This window comes from Schistocerca americana, chromosome 7 (genome assembly GCF_021461395.2).
Source record: "Schistocerca americana isolate TAMUIC-IGC-003095 chromosome 7, iqSchAmer2.1, whole genome shotgun sequence".
Classification (NCBI taxonomy): domain Eukaryota; kingdom Metazoa; phylum Arthropoda; class Insecta; order Orthoptera; family Acrididae; genus Schistocerca; species Schistocerca americana.
The window spans coordinates 278,103,113-278,126,402 of NC_060125.1; positions in this window are offsets into that span (position 1 = coordinate 278,103,113).

The window sequence follows — 23,290 nt, forward strand, 5'->3', positions numbered from 1 at the left end:
TTGGGAAGGAAATCGGCCGTGCCCTTTCAAATGAACCATCCCGGCATTTGTCTGAAACGATTTAGCGAAATCACGGAAAACCTAAATCAGTATGGCTGGAGGCGGGATTGAACCGTCGTCCTCCCGAATGCGAGTCCCGTGTGCTAACCACTGCGCCACCTCGCTCGGTCTGGTAGGCGGTCCAGTTACGTCTCTCCCTCTCCACGCAGCCGCAGTCACTCTCCGTCCGCTTCACCACTCGGAGCGACTTGCACACAGACAAACACATTTTTGTAAATAAGATTTTACAAAGTACAACTTTCTCATTGTTCATCACAACTTATCCACAGGGTTTCATTTACTGTAAAATTAAAAGTATTCCTATTACAAAAATTGTATCGACCCTGATTTTATAGAATTGGAGGTGACAAAAACAATAATATTCAGATAAAAAAATCAAACTGTTACGAAGTACAATTGAAGTACTGTGGACCACCTCATATGTTTACAATAAAATTGAGGTACCAGTTAGAGCCTAAACAGATATTAAATCTAAACCTATTTACAACAATTTGACATACACCGATTTACCTCACAGTTTTACAATTACACTGAGGTGCCATTTAGACTTAAATTATCTAGGCCTATTTTCTGAATATACGGTCGCCTGTTCAGGGTTGAAGACTGATTCATCAACCGATGAAGGTATTGAAGTTTCATAGGAATGGAATGGGTTTGTGGTTGTCCCTCATCCTACACGACAACCGCAAATCACTACATTGATACCGTTTCCACAACTTTGTTTACAATCATGAAAGAAATTAGGCTGCTTGGTCAAATTATTCCACTAACTACTTCCAGTCCTTACACCAAAATTTACAAGAAGAGTAACCCTCTACCAATGTAATCAAATTACAAAACATGAGAAATCTGATCTAACCCCTCAGAACACAACACACCAAAATAGTACAACATTACATCCATTGCTACTGGCAACACAACTGTCAGTCATTAAATACTTCTCCTTCCCCCCCCCCCCCTTTTCTTTCGAACTGCATCTAGATCATTCTTGCACTGCTTCTTGCCATTCGATCTGCAAACACGACTTCCTTCCACCTTACCAAACATTGCCTGGTTGTGATTTTTAAATCTCTCTTTACTTGTATTAAATTGGTACCACCTACAAAATGACATGAGAACCTGCTAACAAAAGAAATTCACTTACATCAACATGTGCACCACATGGTTTCAAATTTCAGGATACACCAAAGAATCTATATTACTAAAATATTACAGGTAACATCGTCTTAAGTCCTCCCTGTTCATCTTGGAATAACGTACAAATCTCCGCAGCCTCCTCACTGCTTTTCATCGACTGAGTCACGCATCCATTTGCATTCATGGCTTCTCCTAGTCTTTGCGGGTACTACCTCTGATACTCACTCTCTCTCACTCTGTAAACTTCAAGAATTAAACCCCAGGCCCCCAAGGCCCACAAATCAGCGCTCTTTCTGGCGCCACATCCTTATCTCCTGAAACACATGAAATTATTAGACGTAAATCACGAACAAATGCCCAATATTCGCGCTAACTCCTACACGAAACTTAAACTTCATTCCTGCACATGTTAACCAGAAACCTTCGAGTATGACCTTGTCTCGTCCCTGCACATCTAAAGGATCAATCCCTACCGTCAACAACTACATAAACAGTCTATATGAAAATTCTTAACATAAACATATTCAATACGTCATCCATGAAAAACAAGGGGCTACTTCCACCAGGATAATTATTCACGAAAAAGTTTTAAATTAGATATATGGTGTAAACTCTTCCTAGATCTCAGAGTCTCTATCTCATAGCTGTTCTCATCTATCTTTCTCCTAGTGGTATATGCTTCTAAATCCTTACATCTGTTCGTCTGGCCACTCCTGCTTAGCTATTCTGTACTGCCTGTCGATCTCATTTCTTAGACGTTTGTATTCCCTTTTCCCTGCTTCATTTACTGCATTTTTATATTTCTTCATCAATTAAATTTAACGTCTGTTGTGATACCCGCGGATTTCTACTAGGTCACGTTTTTTGTCGATCTTCCACTAATGCTCCCTCTGAAACTCTCAACAGCCTCTGATTCTTTTAGTTTATCTAGGTCCCATCTCCTTTAATTCCTACGATTTTTGCAGTTTTAGTCTGTAGCCCATAACCAATATATTGTGGTCAGAGTGCCCATCTGCTCCTGGAAAGTCTTAAAATTTAAAATCTGGTTTCAAAACCTCTGTCCTACCATTGGATAAATTGGATAATCAAATGATAGAGCACAACACTCAGTAGTCTATTTCTATGCATGTCCTAGTACGTCAGTACCCTGTTGTTCGGGCTTCTGTCACTGTTCGTTCAAGAGTAGTCTTGAACTAACTGTGACAGAAGGCCTAACAACAGGGGACTGACGTACTAGGACATACATTGTTATTATGAAATAATGCATTTATAATGGCTAGGCATTAACCGAAATCTAGATTTGCCTGATAAAACCTGAAAGAAAAGGATGACTGATTACTGTACTCTACGTTTGAAAGTCATATTAGAGTCGGTTCAGTGCACCCACATTACTCATTGAAGATAACTTGAATATATAATCAATCTGAAATCTTCCATTGTCTCCAAGTCTCTTGCACGTATACTACCTTCTTTCATGATTCTTAAACCAAGTGTTAGCGATGATTAAATTCTGCTCTTTGTAAAATTCGGAATGTTCAAATGTGTGTGAAATCTTATGGGACTTAACTGCTAAGGTCATCAGTCACTAAGCTTACACACTAATTAACCTAAATTATCCTCCGGACAAACGCACACAACCATGCCCGAGGGAGGACTCGAACCTCCGCCGGGACCAGCCGCACAGTCCTTGAGTGCAGCCCCCAAGACCGCTCGGCTAATCCCGCGCGGCTGCAAATTCTGAGGCTGGCTTCCTCTTTCATTCCATTTGCCCAGTTCACATTCATCCACTGTTTTTCCTTTCTTCCAGTCCCCTATGACTATTATATTTCCGTCTCCCTTAACTATCTGACTAATTTCTTTTATCTCATTACACATTTCACTAATCTCTCCATCATCTGCGGAGCCAATTGGCATATAAACTTATACTACTGTGGTGAGTGTAGGCTTCGTGCATACATTGGCTACTAGTAGAAAGGTAGCTACAATAACACAAAAGTAGCTGAACCTAACTGTTTGAGGAGCTCAGTAATATACATCTTCTAATTCAAGTTTTCATCAGTGCGTACACTCAATAATTTGGAGCATTGCACTCTGTTTACTGACTTCTTGTCATGTACTACATCAATTCTTGGTATGACTATTTGTTGTACCGAACTGAATGAGTTTTTTTTTAATGTTGGGAAAACAACTGTATAATTCCGTGGAAAATATCATTTATCACCTCTTCTGTTGCTTTCGCTCTTGTGGGATGTATTATAACAGAAGCTTCATGTGAGAAAAGTGCCATTTCTGCTTATTGAATGTTAGGAGGAAAATCATTCACATATATAAGAAATAGGAATGGATACAGTACTGAACCCTGCTGGACTCCCTTTGAGATTTCACACAAGTCACTAAAATATTCTACCCTTCTCACATCGTTTGAATTATTTAGCACAACCTTTCTGTGTTCCATTTGTCATGTATGGATAAAGCCATCAGTTCCATAAAACTTGCGTTTTTCTCAGGGAGTAACATGGTCCACACAGTACATCGTCTTGGAAAGATCATAAAGGTACCAAATGGAATATTTCATTATTTAAGGCTAGCACTATTTTATGAGTGAATCTGTAAACACCATCCTCAGTTGAGCAACCCTTCTGGAACCCAAACTGTGGTATGCTAAGTAAAGTGTTTCCAATAAATTGTAAGACTACTCTTTAGTATATTATTTTTTAGAATTTTTTGGTAAAAGACATGGGTAAGGAAACCAGATGATAATTGTTTAAATTCGTTTTGTCACCTTCCTTATGAAGAGGATTCACTGATACATATTTTAATGAGTCTGAAAAAATTCCATGTGCTAGGAATGCACTGCACATATCACTAAGGATATAATTTATTTAGTGGGAACAACTTTTCAGAAATGTGCTCGAAATTCCATCAACACATGAGCTTTTGTTTTTGGGATTTTTATAATTCTATTAATTTCAGTGAATGGTGGTGGTAGTACTTCTAGTTATTTAAAGTTTTGTGGAATGACATTTTAAATATATTCTCTTGCTTCTTCTACAGACCCATGTAATGGAATTTTTGCTGCTACATTTGGAAAGTGATTCTTAAAAGCATTTGCAACTTATGAATCATAAAGTCTCAACATTGTGACTTTGTTTAAATGCTATGGTGTCCTGTACATTGACTTACTGTCCTGAATAATGTTTGACAGTATCTGGTACAGTCTGGATCACCACAGAAGTACACTGTAGTAACAACTAACAAGCGCACGCTTTTAGGTTCTGATCAACGCAAAAGTTATTTGTTTCAATATTTTTGACTTTTTGTCCAACTTTTACATATGTTGCAACTCCTGTTCCCCTGTTAAATTTACACAAAAATGGCCCAAGTCTCTTATCTCTAATATTTAACTTCTCCATCCCCGTGGTTATGAGTTGTTAAGAGAGGCACAGAGCATCTATCACATCAGAATTTCCCCCGTCTTCTAGGCATACAATAAACTCATCTACCTTGTTTTTCGATCTTCTAATGTTCTGATGAAACAAATTTATTTGGTTTTCTACAAACTGTTCTGATCTAATTTCTTTCACTACTGTCTGTCTGTAACCCGACACTAACCTAAAAAAAATGTGCCCCTTTGTAATCACAGGGATTTTGTCTCCTTTGCGTGGAGCCGCCTTACACTTTCTGCAAGACGCTCGTCTAATAATTCCTACCGCTCGTATTCAGGTGCTGGCCATAACTAGTGTATCCCCATCTCCCAGTCTGAGCAACAGGCGCGGCAATAAGTACTTCCGCAGAAATTCGCTCAGCTCTTTCGTCAAACAGTCATATTAAGCAAAGGTTGTTCATGTCGCTGCCAAACCTTCACAAACCCCACACGAGTGTGTGCTGTTATTGCACCTATTTCCTCCAGGTTACCTTCAATGTTACATTGTAAATGGCTAGCCAGGCTGTTACCTGCTCATCTTACTGTAACTACCTTATCGTCTCCATCAAAATCTCTGCACTAGGCCCCTATGTTTTTTGTCACCTGGCCAAGCTTGACGTTTGCTTTCATAAGGCTTAGGACCTGGTATTCAACATGCAGCTTTTCGTGTAGCAATTGGTCTGCACCTCTCCTGTGACTGCTCCCTAGCAACAAGACTCTTTTCTATCTAAGTGTCTTCTCTACCGAAATGGCCTTAAAATCGTTCCTATCAGTCTGCTTCATCCTACTAAGCTCAAAAACCACGTAGTTAAGGCTCTTCTATTTCAGTTAACAAATCAAACTAATGGCTAACCGGAATCAGATGCATTTTCTGAGATTTTATTACTTGTCCTCTTCTTCCAGCTGTCATTGTCTCTTTCCCCCTTCAACCCATTTAGATCATAATATGCTACTTCTAATTCTGCTGGAAGGGCACGAATTTTTCTTTCCTATTCATCGACTATCTTGTCTCGACTACATAATCTGCAACTCCATGGAAGAGCCTCATTTGACAACCTAAAATCCTGGCATGTCTCTCCCATGCCAATTAACCTAAGACGACATCCAATTTGCACATATGACGCTACTCTTACAGTAAACTAAAACGTACTACAACACGCTTACACAGTAATAAGGTAATATTAGCAAAACGCATCTTTTTATGATTAGTTCAGCTATCAGGCTTCAGCCACACGTGGAATAACACGATAGATGTTCGATGAACGTAGATAATACAAGACACGGAGTGAATGAAAACTAAAAAATAATGTTAAACCGACGCTATCAGGAAATTAGATGCAGCACTGTAAAGAGTTCAAAACTACACGTAACGATTGGACGGTGGACAGATATTAACACACGACCGATATTCGCCGAACATAGGTTTTAAATCACAGAAAACATGAGACAGATGAAAACTCTAAATAGACGATATTTATAACACAGACACTATCCGGAAGTTGCGGAGAGCGATGCACTGTATCCAAAACAACTTTTAGAGCTCCAAGATTACAAACTTCAATCTTCTTCTCTTGGTTACCTCCCTAGAGATCCGAAAGGGGCACTAATCTGGAATCCTTTGCTAATGGAAAGATCATCACAATCATCATAACATTTCGTCATTTACAGGCCAAATGTACTGTAAGTAACATGAAGTATAAGCTAAGGTAAGCAAGAGACATGTAGAGATGAGAAATATTTCTGAATGATTGGCGACAGAGAAATACCGCAGAATGATTGATGGCACAGAAATAACAACAGCCGCAGCTTGCGCCATAAAAATGTTGAAACTGTTTTCTTTCTTCTTCCGTGCCAAATACTGATGCCTATTTTCCATCAGTTGTTGTTGAAATCATAATGTGAGTCATCGGAATTCTTCCAGTCTGTTTTACCAAGACCGTTTTGAAGCATGGTTCGGCTTTATTCTCGTCTGTTCTTGTCGGAATTATCTGTATCCATCATTTGTTTATTCTTCACGTGAAAGTATTGTCAAACTTGAAACTATTGTTTTCGTTTCTAGCGGACACTTTTGAAAACCCTTCCTAAAGTGCGCTTGGTTCTTTTTAAGCATTCGATTATCTATCCTAACAGGGGAAAAGATGAGTCTCAGAACTCTTGGCCATTCCATCAGAAGCCGATTAAAGTGACTCTATTGCAGAAGAATTCATATCGAAAAATATTTGTGATATTGTAGTATTTACCAGCATTTTCCTTTTATTCCTTGAGCCATCATTTTCTGGTGGTTTGATGCGGCCCGCCACGAATTCTTGTCCTGCGCCAACCTGTTCAGTTCAGATAACACTTGCACCCTACATACCCAGTTATTTGCTGGATGTATTCCAAATCTCTCTCTTCCTCTACAGTTTTTATCCTCTACACCTGCATCTACAACAGTAAAAGTTATTCTCTAATGTCTTAGCAAAAATTCTATCATAAAGTCCTTCTTCTTGTTAGTGATTACCATATGCTCCCTTGTTCGTCGATTCTGCGGAATAATTCGTAATTCCTTACCTTATCAGTCCACCAGATTTTCGACACTCTTCTGTAGCACCACGTCTCAAATGCTTCGATTCTCGTCTGATCCGATTTTCCCAGAGTCCAAATTTTTTATCATACAAACCTGTGCTGCAAAGGTACATTCTCAGAAATTACTTCCAAGCCATATTTGATACCCTTCTCGGGCCTAGGAATGCCCTCTTTGCCTGTGCTAGTCTACTTTATATCTCCTCCTTGCTAATTTCGCAGTTAGCAGAATTCCTTAACTGCGTCTACTTCGCGACCACCAGTTTTGACGCTAAATATTTCGCTATTCTCCTTTCTGCTGCTTCTCATTATTTTCGTCCATCCCCATTTACTCGCAATCTGTTTTCTGTACTCATTAGATTGTTTATTCCACTTAAAAAAACTGTAATTCTTATTCACTTGCACTGGGATAGCAATATCAACAGTGAATCTTAGCACTGATATCGTTTCACAATTAATTTTAATGCTTTCCTTTATTTCCGTCATTGCTTCTTCGATGTACAGATTGAATAATAGGGGCTAAAGACTGTGTTCTTGTCTTATACCCCTCTTAATTAAACCACTTCGTTCTTGGTTTTCAATCTCATTGTTCCCTCTTGGTTCTTGTGCATACTGTATACCATACGTCTTTCCCTGTTGCTTATTGATACGTTCCTGAGAATATCGGACTACTTCCCCACTTTCTACTGTCGAACGCCTTTCACGATCTACACATCCTGTAAGCATACCTTGTTTTTCTTCAATCTTGCTTCTATTATCAACCGCAAAGCCAGAACTGCCTGTATGGTATCTTTACCCTTTGAAAAATCATACTGATTGTCATATTACAAATACTCAATTTTCTTTTCGTTCTTCTGTATGTTATCCTTGTCAGTGATTAGGATATATGAGATGTTAAGCTGAAGTTATGATAGTTTCTGCACCCTTGTGTCCTTGCTGTCTTCGGAACTGTGTAGATGATACTTTACCGGAAGTCTGATGGTACTTCACCCGTCTAACAGATTTTACGCACAATTTTGTCTAGTCTTCCCGTTGCCTTTTTCCTCGACGATTCTGGAAGTTCCGATGGAATATTATCTACGATTTTGCTTTATTTTTTCTCATGTCTTCCAGAGCTCTTTTAAATTTTGACTCTATTGCTGAATCCCCCTAGATCTTTCTAGTCGACTTCAGTTTCTTCTCCTATCTAGCTATCAGAAAAGTCCTCTCCCTCATTTAAATTACAAAATTATAATGAGCGATTTCTAATCAGGTAATGGTACTGATTCCAGAATAACCTCTGTACTTCAGGATATCGTTCTAAGACCTCCAACTGACCCCACCCCTGTTCCGTGCCTAAATGAGAAGTATCGAATGGCGACCGCCTCGCCTCCACTGAACACACCTCATGACGACACTCATGCTTACACGAAGGATACTTCTCACCCATCCTAAATTTGAACATGATGATCGTGTCAACAAAATACAATGCATATCCAACTTGCTCGAGAAAGTCGCACACTAGGAGCACGTACATGCTCAACCCTTCCATTATGGTAAATTTCATAGTCCAGGAATGTTAAGATGCGGTCGTATCTTCCCCATGACTGGCAGTGATTTTCCCTGTACCGTTCGACATGACATACGTGACCTATGGACACCATGCAGTTTATAGACAAGAGGAAAACTGTTGCACTAACTTCAATCCACTAGTGACACCTCCCTCCCTGAGTCCAATATGTGCGCACTGGCTCAAAGTTCACAGTAGCACACACGAACGGTAGATCAGCCTGTGAAAGAGTACTGTTCTTACCTTATCACAGCGTTTTAATGACAATTGAAGGCTCCTACACCAGCCTTCATTTTTGTGGCGTGGTACCGGGCAATCCTTTACCATGTGCCCAGCCAGGTTGCACCGAAAACACGCCCTCACATAGTATGGCTTATGATCAGGCCGGCTATACTGAGCAATCGAGTTTCCCATTTTTAGGTCAGAAGTAGATGACGACTGACCACGCTTCTTGTCACTGAAATGGACATTTTCAACACTCAGCATTAACCTATCTGACTCAGAGAAGGTTTGAGGTTTGTTTGAAAACAGAACCCGCATCCCTTCTAATATGTTATTTACGACCTACGACTCTGATGTGTTAAGGCACAAAGCTCCCTGGGATCTTTGGATATCCTCACTATATTCCACCACAATTTCCTTATGTTCCTGAACCCAGTAAAAGTATTGACTCGTAAGACCGTTACGGAACTGGCAAGAGGAGTTTCCTTCCAACAGTCTCCTTCGCAACTCGATTACTGATTCACCTTCATCAAGAGCTTCCAACACTGTTCTACTTAATTTACGGTCAGTCGGGGGTAAATAACGTGAGATATCAGCGTGTCAATGACTCACAAGGAGGCCTCTTGGCCCTGCAAGTATACCATTAACCAAAAAAAATCTACAAGTCGTTGATTATTATCAATGGATAGGCTCGTGATTCACTGTGTCACAGAACAAGTAGGTTAGGCAACTCGTTAATAATTATCAACCTTCTACAAGACCACATACTATGAACTCAGATGTTTACTGCTGATTGACATGCCAAGGAATAGAACGCTCTTGTTGCCCCACATTTACCTGCCAATTTGACAAGCTGTAAATAAATAACCTTATCCTCAAATTTCTCTATTGCTGGTTCCTGTTCAGCATCTGAGTTCAATCAACTGAGGTCTTGGATCTGATTCCCTAAGTGATTAAGCTGGGCTTGGATTCTAAATACCTGAGTCTGGGTATGAACATTGCCCTGTAGTAACTCATAGTAAACTTGTAACCCCGCCAAGAGCCTTCCGCAAATAGGGCAAGCATCACTTAACTCACCTACAGTGTCAGCTGGAGCTGGAAAGCTGGAGACCAGTGTCCCAGCAGGTTTTCACTCAGCTCAACCACGCTGCCTTCAGTCTCCACACCTTGTGACTAATTCGAATTGCAATGGGCATTTTGTGAGACTCTTCTCTGAGCCATGACCATCCACGATTTACAACTCCCTGAAATAAAAATGAAAATACACAGTGGACTACTACACACGACCATAATCCTGCCACTGAAAAATAACCATAACCATAAAACCGCAGGAGGGACCTGGCTGGGGCTGGTGAGGTGCTGGCTAAACTAAAACGTAGTTCCATGAACAACAACTTATTACTCTTAAGCAAAGGATGACAATTAAGGTGGACCAATCAGTGTACTTTATGCAACACTTTAACTCAAAAACTACACTTTGAAAACTTTACGGAACAATTGTACAAGGACACAACTGCATAAAATGAAAGAAATTTAAAACAGAAAACTGAAAAAAGGCGTCAAGACAACATTAGTAATTTGCAGCCTAGAGCTACAGGTCACAATAACGACTTAAACAACAAAATTAGCAGTCTGCACCCAATCAGATCGTTACAGAACTGTTCACAAGAGCACGAAATGGTACACCAAAAATATGTCCATGTTGTTAATCCAAATACGTCGTTACCGGCAGAAGGGCTGCTATTTTCTTTCACACAGTCAAATTCCTTGTCTGTGGCCAATCAAATGTTCGATACCGCTCAAAATGTTAAACGTACGCTGAGTGCTGAACTTAGGTACTGTAAGGCTAAGTAATTTTAAATTTTAAAACTTTCTACTATCGGCAGGTACAGTAATGTACAGTATGACAGGTATTGAACTATACGAAATAAACGTAAATTAGTTACAAACTATCGTGTGTACATACTTTATTCGACATGTAAACGTCATTACAGATATACTGATTTAGATATGGCGCAGACGATTTCCAAAATTCTGCCCTTTCCAGTGGCCTCCAGAGCCAGAATGCGGTTCCTAAAGTGCTCCTCCAGAACGTCAAACACTCTCCTGCTTCGATAGAGTGATTCTTGCATGAATCACATTTTGTCGAAATCAGGGTCACTTTGGATTATGGGGACGAAATCATCCTCCTAAACCTTTACGTACCTTTCGGTGATCACCATGTCATCGAGGAATATCGCAACGATTATTCCATGACTGAATATTGCACATCACACAGTCAGCCTTTGTGGGTGAACAGACTTCTCGATCGCGAAATTCGAATTCTTAGTCCCACAAATGCGCCAGTTTTGCGCATTGACGAACCTTCAGATGGAAAGGGCTTCGCCGCTAAATCAAACCATACATGCCACGCGACCAACTGAGCAGTTTGAACGTCCCGACACAGACCGTTCAGAAGTTACGATGATTGTATTACATATAACTGAATAATTGTCACCCTGTATGAGCAGCCAGCTCTCTATGCAGCTATCAAAGATTTTTACAAATAGCGTTAGCAAAAAGATTTGACATGAACGACCACTGACAATGAAGCTTAGTGCCAGTCATTCAGATTATGAAAGAAGTTGTGAAATCAACTGTGAGCACTTGTAAAATAGTAGGTCTTCTGGCTCTCGCACAAATGGTAGTAAGACCCACCACACCAGTCCATCTTCCATTACTATGTCTGCTTCTGAATTTACACAAATTTGCGAGAGACATACTCCATTGTGCTCAGTGAACAGATGCTCTGGATCAGCATATAAGGGAATTTCAGGGGTAACGAATACAAATTTTTAATCATTTCTCCCTCCACCTTGCAACCGCTGTTACGCATCAGCTGCCAGCTTTGAGCGTGTTCAGCAAGGGGAGAAAGCTGCAGAATTCCCCGAAGTGCCTACAAAATAGCCGCGCCAGCCCAGCAGCGAATAGACTGGGAGTGGGCGAGGTTACCGGCCGTAAGAGTGGCTCCGAAGACCGTCGCACGCAGCTCGCCGAGTTGTTGTTGTTGTGGTCTTCAATCCAGAGACTGGTTTGACGCAGCACTCCATGCTACTCTATCCTGTGCAAGCTTCTTCATCTCCCAGTACCTACTGGAACATACATCCTTCTGAATCTGCTTAGTGTATTCATCCCTTGGTCTCCCTCTACAATTTTACCCTCCAGGCTGCCCTCCAATACTAAATTGGTGATCCCTTGATGCTTCAGAACATGTCCTACCAACCGATCCCTTCTTCTAGTCAAGTTGTGCCACAAATTCCTCTTCTCCCCAATTCTATTCAGTACTTCCGCATTAGTTACATGTTCTACTCATCTTCAGCATTCTTCTGTAGCTCCACATTTCACTTCCATACATGGCTACACTCCATACAAATACTTTCAGAAACGACTTCTTGATACTTAAATCTATACTCGATGTTAACAAATTTCTCTTCATTAGAAACGCTTTCCTTGCCAATGCCAGTCTACATTTTATAATCTCTCTACTTCGACCATCCTCAGTTATTTTGCTCCCCAAATAGCAAAACTTACCTAATACTTTAAGTGTCTCATTTCCTAATCTAATTCCCTCAGCATCATCTGACTTAATTCGACTACATTCCATTACCCTCGTTTTGCTTTTGTTGATGTTCATCTTATATCCTCCTTTCAAGACACTGTCCATTCCGTTCAGCTACTCTTCCAGGCCCTTTGCTGCCTCTGACAGAATTACAATGTCTTCGGCGGAACACAACATTTTTATTTCTTCTCCATGGATTTTAATTCCTACTCGAAATTTTTGTTTTGTCTCCTTTATTGCTTGCTCTATATACAGATTGAATAACGTCGGGGACAGGCTACAACCTTGTCTCACTCCTTTCTCAGCCACTGCTTCTCTTTCGTGCTCCTCGACTCTTATAACTGCCACCTGGTTTCTGTACAAATTGTAAATAGCCTTTCGCTCCCTGTATTTTACCCCTGCCACTTTCATAATTTGGAAGAGAGTATTCCAGTCAACATTGTCAAAAGCTTTTTCTAAGTCTACAAATGCTAGAAACGTAGGTTTGCCTTTCCTTGATCTCTTTTCTAAGATAAGTCGTAGGGTCAGTATTGCCTCACGTGTTCCAACATTTCTACAGAATCCAAACTGATCTTTCCTGATGTCGGCTTCTACCAGTTTTTCCATTCGTCTGTAAGGAATTCGCGTTAGTATTTTGCAGCCGTTGGCTTATTAAACTGATGATTCGTTAATTTTCACATATGTCAACACTTGATTTCTTTGGGATTGGAATTATTATACTCTTCTTGAAGTCTGAAGGTATTTCGCCTCTGGGACTGATGACCTTCGCTGTTTAGTCCCCCTTAAACATCCCAACAACAACCATCCCCCCCCTATTTCGCCTGTCTCATAAATCTTGCTCATCAGATGATAGAGTTTTGTCAGAGCTGGCTCTCCCAAGGCTGTCAGCAGTTCTAATGGAATATTATCTACTCCAGTTGCCTTGTATCGACTTAGGTCTTTCAGTCCTCTGTCAAACTCTTCATGCAGTATCATATCTCCCATTTCATCTTCATCTACATCCTCTTCTGTTTCCATAATATTGTCCTCAAGTACATTGCCATTGTATATACACACCATATATTCCTTCCACCTTCCTGCTTTCCCTTCTTTGCTTAGAACTGGGTATCCATCTGAGCTCTTGATATTCATACAAATGGTTCTCTTTTTACCAAAGGTCTCTTTAATTCTGCTGTAGGCAGTATCTATCTTACCCCTAGTGAGATATGCTTCTACACCCTTACATTTGTCCTTACATCTATCCATCCCTGCTTAGCCATTTAGCACTTCCTATCGATCTCATTTTTGAGACGTTTGCATTCCTTTTTGTCTGCTTCATTTACTGCTTTTTTATATTTTCTCCTTTCATCAATTACATTCAATATATCTTCTGTTACCCAAGGATTTCTACTAACCCTCGTCCTTTTACCTGCTGGATCCTCTGCTTCCTTCACTATTTCCTCCCTGAAAGCCACCCATTCTTCTTCTACTGTATTTCTTTCCACCTTTCTTGACAATCGTTCCCTAATGGTCTCCCTGAAACTCCCAACAACCTTTGATTCTGTCAGTTTATACAGTTCCCATCTCCTGAAATTTCCATCTTTTTGCAGTTTCGTCTGTTCTAATCTACAGTTCATAACCAATAGATTGTGGTCAGTGTCCACATCTGCCCCTGAAAATGTCATGCAATTTAAAATGTGGTTCCTAAATCTCTGTCTTACCATTATATAATTATCTGAACTGTCTGGCTGTTGTTTTCAATAACATAAAAAATGTAAAACATGGATGGACTTGCGATAGCTGCCATTCATTAGCAATAATATTTACTAGTTTTCTACTAAAAAAAGTAAAAAGCTGCTGAAAGTAAAGTGATGTTATACGAGTATGAATTCATAACTAAATCATAAAGACAATATTCTGTGATAAAAAGAGTTTTTACATCAATGTTATGGATGTTGCTGCAAATGACATCTAAGAAATCCATAAAACTTTGCTTATGTTCTGTATCAACGTTTAAAATGATTGGGCTACGATAATTCACACTATAGTTGGGTGAATAAAAATAATGTAATTTTTGAAGATGTTAATCAAATTTTTTATTTATAAGTGGGAGCCATTGTTGAAACTTTAAAGGAGTGTAGTATTGCTTATAATATTCATTCTGCTAATTGTGTTATTAAAGTGGATAAACAATTTCCATACTAAAATAAAAGTTAACAAAAGTGACTTAATGTCATTAAAATTCGATTTTGAGTTAGCTGAATGAGAGAGTGATTTTAGCTTATTAGATGCAGACAAAAGTCCTTATGAATGTAACATAAAATTTAATTATGAAAAAGTAACTGGAAATGTACGTTTATTGAGAAATAATTCAAGGAGAGAATACAGACCTGATTCACTGATAAATATTGTTCTTTTCAGAATGAAATTTTCACTCTACAGTGGAGTGTGCACTGATATGAACCTTCCTGGCAGATTAAAACTGTGTGCCGGACCGAGACTTGAACTCGGGAACTTTGCCTTTTGCGGGCAAGTGCTCTACCAACTGAGCTACCCAAACACGACTCACGCCCCGTCCTCACAGCTTCAATTCCTCCAGTACCTCGTCTACTACCTTCCAAACTTCACAGATGCTCCAGGCTGTTGCTGGGGGATGTTTCTAGAATGAAATGTGGCTAATCCATGTCTCCACAATATCCTTTCTTCCAGGAGTGCTAGTTCTGAAAGGTTCACAGGAGAGCTTCTGTGAAGTTTGAAAGGTATTAGATGAGGTACTGGAGGAAATAAAGCTGTGAGGACGGGGCATGAGTCGTGCTTGGGTAGCTCAGTTAGTAGAGCACTTGCCCACGAAAGGCAAAGGTCCCGAGTTTGAGACTCAGTCTGGCACACAGTTTTAATCTGCCAGGAAGTTTCATTGTTCTTTTTTTATTATAAGTTAGACCCATATCTCTTGGGGTTCTAAAGTAATTTCATATTTTGCTATATTGTCTGATTCCACATTTAGTCTGACAGTTTGATCAGTATTTTCATACTCAAGAATTTCAGCAATATATATTGCTTTAAAAGATGGATTATTTCTTTGATCAATGAGCTCACATGCTTGCTTACCATTGTATGCAAGCTTGTTATTAACAAGGTCTATGTTTGACTCCTTTTATATATAATAAAAGTATATTAGATAAAATTAAAATTCTATAGTGGGCACATTCAAAATTTCGTCTTAAATATTTTTTCTCCTCTCATATATTTAATCAACAATATAGATGGATTGGGCGCACAATTTTTAAAAAAATAGATATAGACTGTTAAGAATATTGGACATTTATTTACTTTTATCTAATCTGTGTACACCAAAATAAATATTAAGCATAGGTTCTACTAATTTATAATCTGTACATTCGTATTTTCTGACATAAAGTATTTTATGTTGTTTAGGGTTTCCACTATTATAACTGGATAATCTTCTTGGAAGATGATTTTCAAATAATATAGTACCAACTTCAAAATAATTTTTCTTGGCATACTGTTTTGATGTGGCAATGTATTACATTCTAAGATAATTACAGAAATTACATTCTTTAACTGTGGGCATTTTTTTCTATCTCTTCCAACTCTTTTCTTTTATTTTTAATTGACTTGCAAAGTCGAGTGTGAGTTGTTCTTTAAAAGATGCTGTTTATTATAGATAATCAACAAATATTTTTTCTACAGTTAGGTAGTAATTTCTCACCTGCTGCCATTGTAAATGTCCTTACAAATTCTTTAAAATTTCCGACTGTTAGTAAAATTTTTGTAATATATTCATACTCTAAAGCTTGGGAATCATTACATTGTATTTCTATGTATGGTATCTTTGAGAAATTAAACATGAACATTTTTACATGATTTAAAATCTAGATGGGAAAATTAGATTCCTCTGGAATTCCATACAAAAATGTTATCTTCGAACCATGGAACTCATATATCTTTAAACCAAGAGACCAAATTGAGCTGATAGCTTTTGTGATTAATAAATTCAGATATATGCATGATGGATGATTCAGCAACAGTAGTGGATGTATTAGACAATGCTTTATATAGAAGAAAAATATATTAAAATTCTATAGCACTCTGTTAATTTTTCAGTTTTCAGATCTTTGGCACCTTGAATTCCACCTTACATTTATTTCTGTAATATCCTTAATAATGTGTCATACAGATTACAATTTCTTTTTCATGAAATGTGTATTGTCCTCCAAATTCATAAATGAAATAAAAAATTCATAGCAAAAGTATTAGTGATAGATAGAAAATGGGTGAGTGTAAATGTTTTATCTACACAACTATCTATACCACAACATCAAGAGATCCGATTCATTTATAAATAAATAATTTTAATTAGTATAATTAAAATTTGTCTTGATAAATGGAAGGCAAATTGTGTAAAAATTTGAAATAAAGAAACTGCTTGTATACAAAGGATAGGGATTCACATATTGATAAAGAATATGAATAAAATTACAAAACAAATTAACCGTCAGCTGAAGCATCCTGCCCTAATTCTAAAAAATGTATAAGATCTCAAGAAATTGAAGTTTTAGTTGGTTTTACTTTAACGGTTCATCTAAGGAGGAACTCTCTAGTAAATGTAAGCTAAACTGAACAATCATGTGTAAATGTGGAAAAGAAGCAAATACAAGTGATCGCAAAATACATTTACAATCAGTCAAAATTAACTGAAGGTAAAATTTAATTAATTACAACTTTAAAAAGACTTCTCATTTTTTGCAAACCTAGGGTTTTTTATCCTTAATGAATGACTGAGGTTTTTGGAGAGTTTACAGTTGCTCAACTCCACGAGTATTGCATAAGGAATAATTTACAAGTTTATAGGAGAATTACAAAAGATCATTAAAATTAATTTCATTGTGTCAAATAATTTACGTCTTCCTACAAGTACTCTAGATAATTTGAAATTAAGTATCCTCAAAGCTAGACCTAAATATCTTGAAATTATAGTGCAATCTAGACCTCTAGCTGCTTACAGGCTTTGGTAAATAGCAACGGGGACAGTTGCAAACTGTGTGCCCCAATTGGCATTCGAGCCCGGGATGTCCTGCTTACATAGCAGATGCTCTATCTGACTGATCCACCGAGGCCAGAGACGATAGTGTGACTGCAGGGACTTATCTCTGGGATGCTCCCCATGAGACTCACACTTTCCAACTTTCTGTTCACACACTACATTTGTGTATTAGTATTCCCTCATAGTAAGATTTTTTACTCTAGTTTTGAATAAAATTAAATAAAAGAAAACAGTTAGTTAATGCTAATGGGTTACAGGAGTTTAAATTTCATCAAGAATTATTCAAAAAAACTAGATTGAGGCCAAAACAAGTACCTAATATAAATTATTCTTACAGATTTGTTTATGTTATTGGAAAAGCACAACCACTGAGACAAGAAAAAAATTAGTGAGACAAGATTAAATTTATTCATTCAGTAGAAACTATTTGAGCAAGGAAAAGAGACTGAGCCTTCTAAAAAGAATTTATTCCAGATAAAAGAAATAAGATCAAGATTTAGCAAAAAATTTCAAGCTCGGTCCATTGACTATAAAATTGTCTTTAATGACACTAATATTGTTAAACTCTATACCATTAGTGAGAAAACAGATTACATGACAAAGAAAAAGTGATAAATTTGAATATAACATTAAAAACTTCAAAAATGTTTTATCCAATTTTACAGGATATAAAGCATCAAATAAAACTCTAGATTCAGTTCAGGTTTGTGCAATAAAATCAGAGATATATTAACATCTGATGAGACTACTAATATAGGAGATAGTGTATTTAATATTTAAATCATACCAATTCCTCAAGGCAGAGGTTGTAGAGGAGAAAGAGATTTATAAATCTAGCTGAAGACAAAAAGACTAAAAGGTGTATCAGAATAATTAATAACAATGATAATCTGTGATGTACTATGGCAGTATTTGTAGCACTAACATACCAGACAAATAATATTTTTGGCATATAACTAACTACAAACGATATTAAGAAAATTACAGAAGGAGATAAATACAAATTACAATAAGAGTTAACTGACATATTATGTAATCCTTTGTAAGAATGCATCGAAGACGTTTTTCCTTTAGATGACATTAAAAATGTTGAAGTATTGCTCAATGTTCAAAGAAATATTTTTTTATGTGCTGAGAATTTCAATTCAGTTATCTATAGCAGTCCTGAGAAAGATATAAAGATGTATCTGTATAAAGATCACAACCATTTTGATGTAAGTAACAGTGTGAAAGCATTCCTGCTATTGGTATGTTTCTCTAATAAAAGTAATAAGCCATATAACAACAAAGATAAAAACAATTGCAAAACAGAAAGAAGGACCTGTATGTAATGTAAAGGTCCATGACACGAAACTATGAAAAACAATTATACTTTAAAAAATGCAACAGATACTGTTATAATGATGAATGCTTAAAAATCACCAGGAGGTTCGTCATACGGCTTATAAAGGTAAAGGATGTAAAAAAATTTGTTTGAAATCTAAAGAACATAAATGTGGTTTTCAACTTTGCAGAAATTGTAATGAAGTAGAGAAAATTGGAAACTTAAATGTTATAAGTGATACAAATAGTAAGTGAAAGAAAATTTATTAATTATTTTATAATGCAAGGTTGCCCAAATTGCCAAATTTTAACAAAGTTTTTTGTTATGTTAATGGGGAATACAAAGATTTTTGTGTTTACAAATGGTGGGAATGTAGAAAAATAGTTACTAGTTGTTGTTGTTGTTGTTGTCTTCAGTCCTGAGACTGGTTTGATGCAGCTCTCCATGCTACTCTATCCTGTGCAAGCTTCTTCATCTCCCAGTACTTACTGCAACCTACTTCCTTCTGAATCTGCTTAGTGTATTCATCTCTTGGTCTCCCTCTAGGATTTTTACCCTCCACGCTGCCCTCCAATGCCAAATTTGTGATCCCTTGATGCCTCAGAACATGTCCTACCAACTGGTCCCTTCTTCTTGTCAAGTTGTGCCACAAACTCCTCTTCTCTCCAATTCTATTCGATACCTCCTCATTAGTTATGTGATCTGCCCATCTAATCTTCAGCATTCTTCTGTACCACTATATTTCGAAAGCTTCTATTCTCTTCTTGTCCGAACTATTTATCGTCACTTCCATACATGGCTACACGCCACACAAATACTTTCAGGAACGACTTCCTGACACTTAAATCTATACTTGATGTTAACAAATTTCTCTTGTTCAGAAACGCTTTCCTTGCCATTGCCAGTGTACATTTTATATCCTCTCTACTTCGAGCGTCATCAGTTATTTTGCTCTCCAAATAGCAAAACTTCTTTACTACTTTAAGTGTCTCATTTCCTAATCTAATTCCCTCAGCATCACCCGACTTAATTCGACTACATTCCATTATCCTCGTTTTGCTTTTGTTGATGTTCATCTTGTATCCTCCTTTCAAGACACTGTCCATTCCGTTCAACTGCTCTTCCACGTCCTTTCCTGTCTCTGACAGAATTACAATGTCATCGGCTAACCTCAAACTTTTTATTTCTTCTCCATGGACTTACTCCGAATTTTTCTTTTGTTTTCTTTACTGCTTGCTCAATATACAGATTGAATAAACTGGTAAACAGTTTAAATGTTGTGAAGATGGATTCCCTAAGTGAGTGAATTGTACATATACAGAAAAATACATGTGGTTTGACTATTAAGCTCAACAAGGAACTGGTATACACATTCTGAATCTCATAATAGGTCAAAATTTTAAAGGAAATACAGTTTATAAATTTAAGACAAATGAAGGAATCTGTAGGTGGCTGATATCTTATAAAAACAGAAATTATACATTCATGATAAGGTTAATGATTCAGAATTCATTTTGAAGTATTGTGTCGATAATACAATAAAGCCACATACCATCTACACAGGAACTAAATTGATGTTATTGGGTATAAATCATTTAGAACTAAGAATTCTAGATAGCAGTAATTTTGTACAAGGCCCTCTTAGTATTTTTCAAAAAACATTACATTTGAAAGAATTCAAGAATTGATACTACCCACATTTGTTCAATCTACAAGAAAATGAAAATTACATAGGACCTATTCCAAATACTCGATACTATTGTGTTGACACTACGAAATCAAAAGATAGAGAAGCATTTCTCAAATGGCACAACTCCAGAGTTAAGGATAATTATGTGTTGAATATGACGAAAGAAATTGTTGAATACTGTGATTCTGAAGTAGATTTTTTGAGATAAGGCTGTTCAGAACTAAGAAAACAGTTCCTAGAAATAGCTAATATTCATCCATTCTGTTATTTAACAATCGGTGGCGTTTTTATGGCTACATACAGACCTAAATATTTATCTGAAATTATAGTTGTTGTATTGGATAAAGAACAGAAAGTGAGATATAGTAAGGATCTATAACTTGCTTAAACAATTCGAACAACAATGTTATTCTGCATACTCTGAATGGTGGAGAAGCAAAAATAGAAGGCGGAAAAGTAGATGGCTTTGAGAATGAAACTAATATTGTTTAGGACTAGCATGGTTGTCATTGGTATGGTTATAAAAATGTTTTAAAAGGTAGATGATTAACAATTAAAAATAAAGAAAAATGGATGACCTTTATCAAAAGACCTTAACAAAAAAGGGGAGAAAATCGAAATGCGGGATATAATTTAGTAGAGATGTGAGAATGTTATTGGCTTAACACAGCAGAGTATAAAAAGGCTAAGAAATTAAAACAGTTACATGAAATTGTTGAACCACTAAATCCAAGAGATACTTTTTATGTTCGTGAACAAATGCAATAAAATTAAGAGTTAAAGCCGATTGCATTAACACAAAAATAAAATATGTTAACATACATAATTTTTATCCTACTGTGCAATTTTATGCTTTTATCCAGAGCAACATCTGAGAAAAGTATGTAGACCAAGATATTATTCTAAAAATTGGTAAGGTTTAATAAACTGTATAGTAGTGTCACCTAAAGGATTCTATCATCCTGTTTTAACAGTAAGAATAAATAAAAAACTGTTGTTTCCTTTGTGTGTCAAATGTGCTCAAGAAAAAACTATATAAAGCAATCAAATGATGAGAAAAGACATTATATTGGAAGTTGAATGACTGATGAAGAATTTTGAATATCTAAAAAGTTTTGGATTTTAGAGTAGGAGTAGGAGAGGGGTTTTGTGGCGCACGACTGGATTTTAGAAATGAAGGCAATATACTGTTTAAAAATTATGTGAAAGATTTTCTGAAAATAAAATTAGAGACCAGTCCACATGATTTTGAAACTGGCCAAGAGCATATCAAAACAGTTAAAGAGAAATTATATATTGACTTAGATCCTGATAGCATAAAGGAAAAACTAGGAAAATAAGCTGTTGCTAAGATATGTCTTAATCCATTATGAGGTAAATTTGGGCAAATGCAAAATATGACTCAAACAGCATGTGTAACAGATTTACAGAGATTTTATGAGATACTGTTGGATGATTGACGAGATAACATAGATAACATGTTCTTAATGACAATATGGTTCAGATTAAGTTCAATTTCAAGTGTTATTATTTGGAATATAATACAGCAAAAATATTTGTATACCTGCATTTATTACATACTAGGTTTACATTATATGGTATGTTAGATAAACTAGGAAAATCTGTTATATATACTGATTGTGTGGTGTATATTGATAAATGTGAAAGTACTGTCGAAACAAGTTGTATGTAAGTGAATGGACTGATGAATTAGGAAATAACTGTATTACAGATTGGGCTTCAACTGGCCTGAAAAGTTACTATTATGAGAAAATAATAAAAAACAGGGATGAAAGTAAAGGGATTCACTTTAAACTATAAGAATATTCAAAAGGTGATTGATGAATTTACGATAAGATTAACTGAAAGTGAAGTAGAGGAAAAGTTATAATTAGAATACAGTCAAATCACTAGACACTAGACACTAAAAATCTAGTCAACAGTCAGGCTAAGAAATAATTTTCATTTCACTATGATAAAAGAATAGTCCTAGAAAATTATGATACTTTTCCTTATGGATATTAAAAATTACATATTATTTCATAAATTTTAATAACATTAAAATATTTTTTCTATGCCTTCTAATGTAAAAATAAAATTCGTACCACATTTCTTATACTGATAACGAAAATTTATTAGTTGATTGTAATTGTATTCTCTATCTTCTAAATCTCTAATTATTGAGTGAGAAGCTATTTAAATAATGAGTACAATGTAATATATGTTTGTATTATCTTTGGTTTATTATCTATTTGCAAATTATAATTCGCTACATTTTTAGAGTCATAAAAAAGAGGGAATCTGAATTTTCTATTTCTTCCGATATTTCTGTGTCAGTTATATCATAGCTACTAAATCTCTTTTCATATTCATCTTCACAAATTTGCTGTAATAGATTAGTACTTTTAGCATAGTCCTCATTTCTCAAATGTTCTACAGTTAAAGATGGTCTAAAATATTCTTTGCAAATAGGACATAGAACTTGCTTCTCTCTTGGTTTATTATTTCTCTCTACAAAAATATTAAATTTAAATTCATTCCATACCTCAGTCAGGTTTATAAAGATTAAAATTTTTTAATATTACTGTTTTTATTCTATATGAATGGATGTTCTTCTGAAGAAGTTAAATAATGCAAACAATTCCAGTTTCTTTAAAAAGATTAGTGAGCTAGAAGTAAA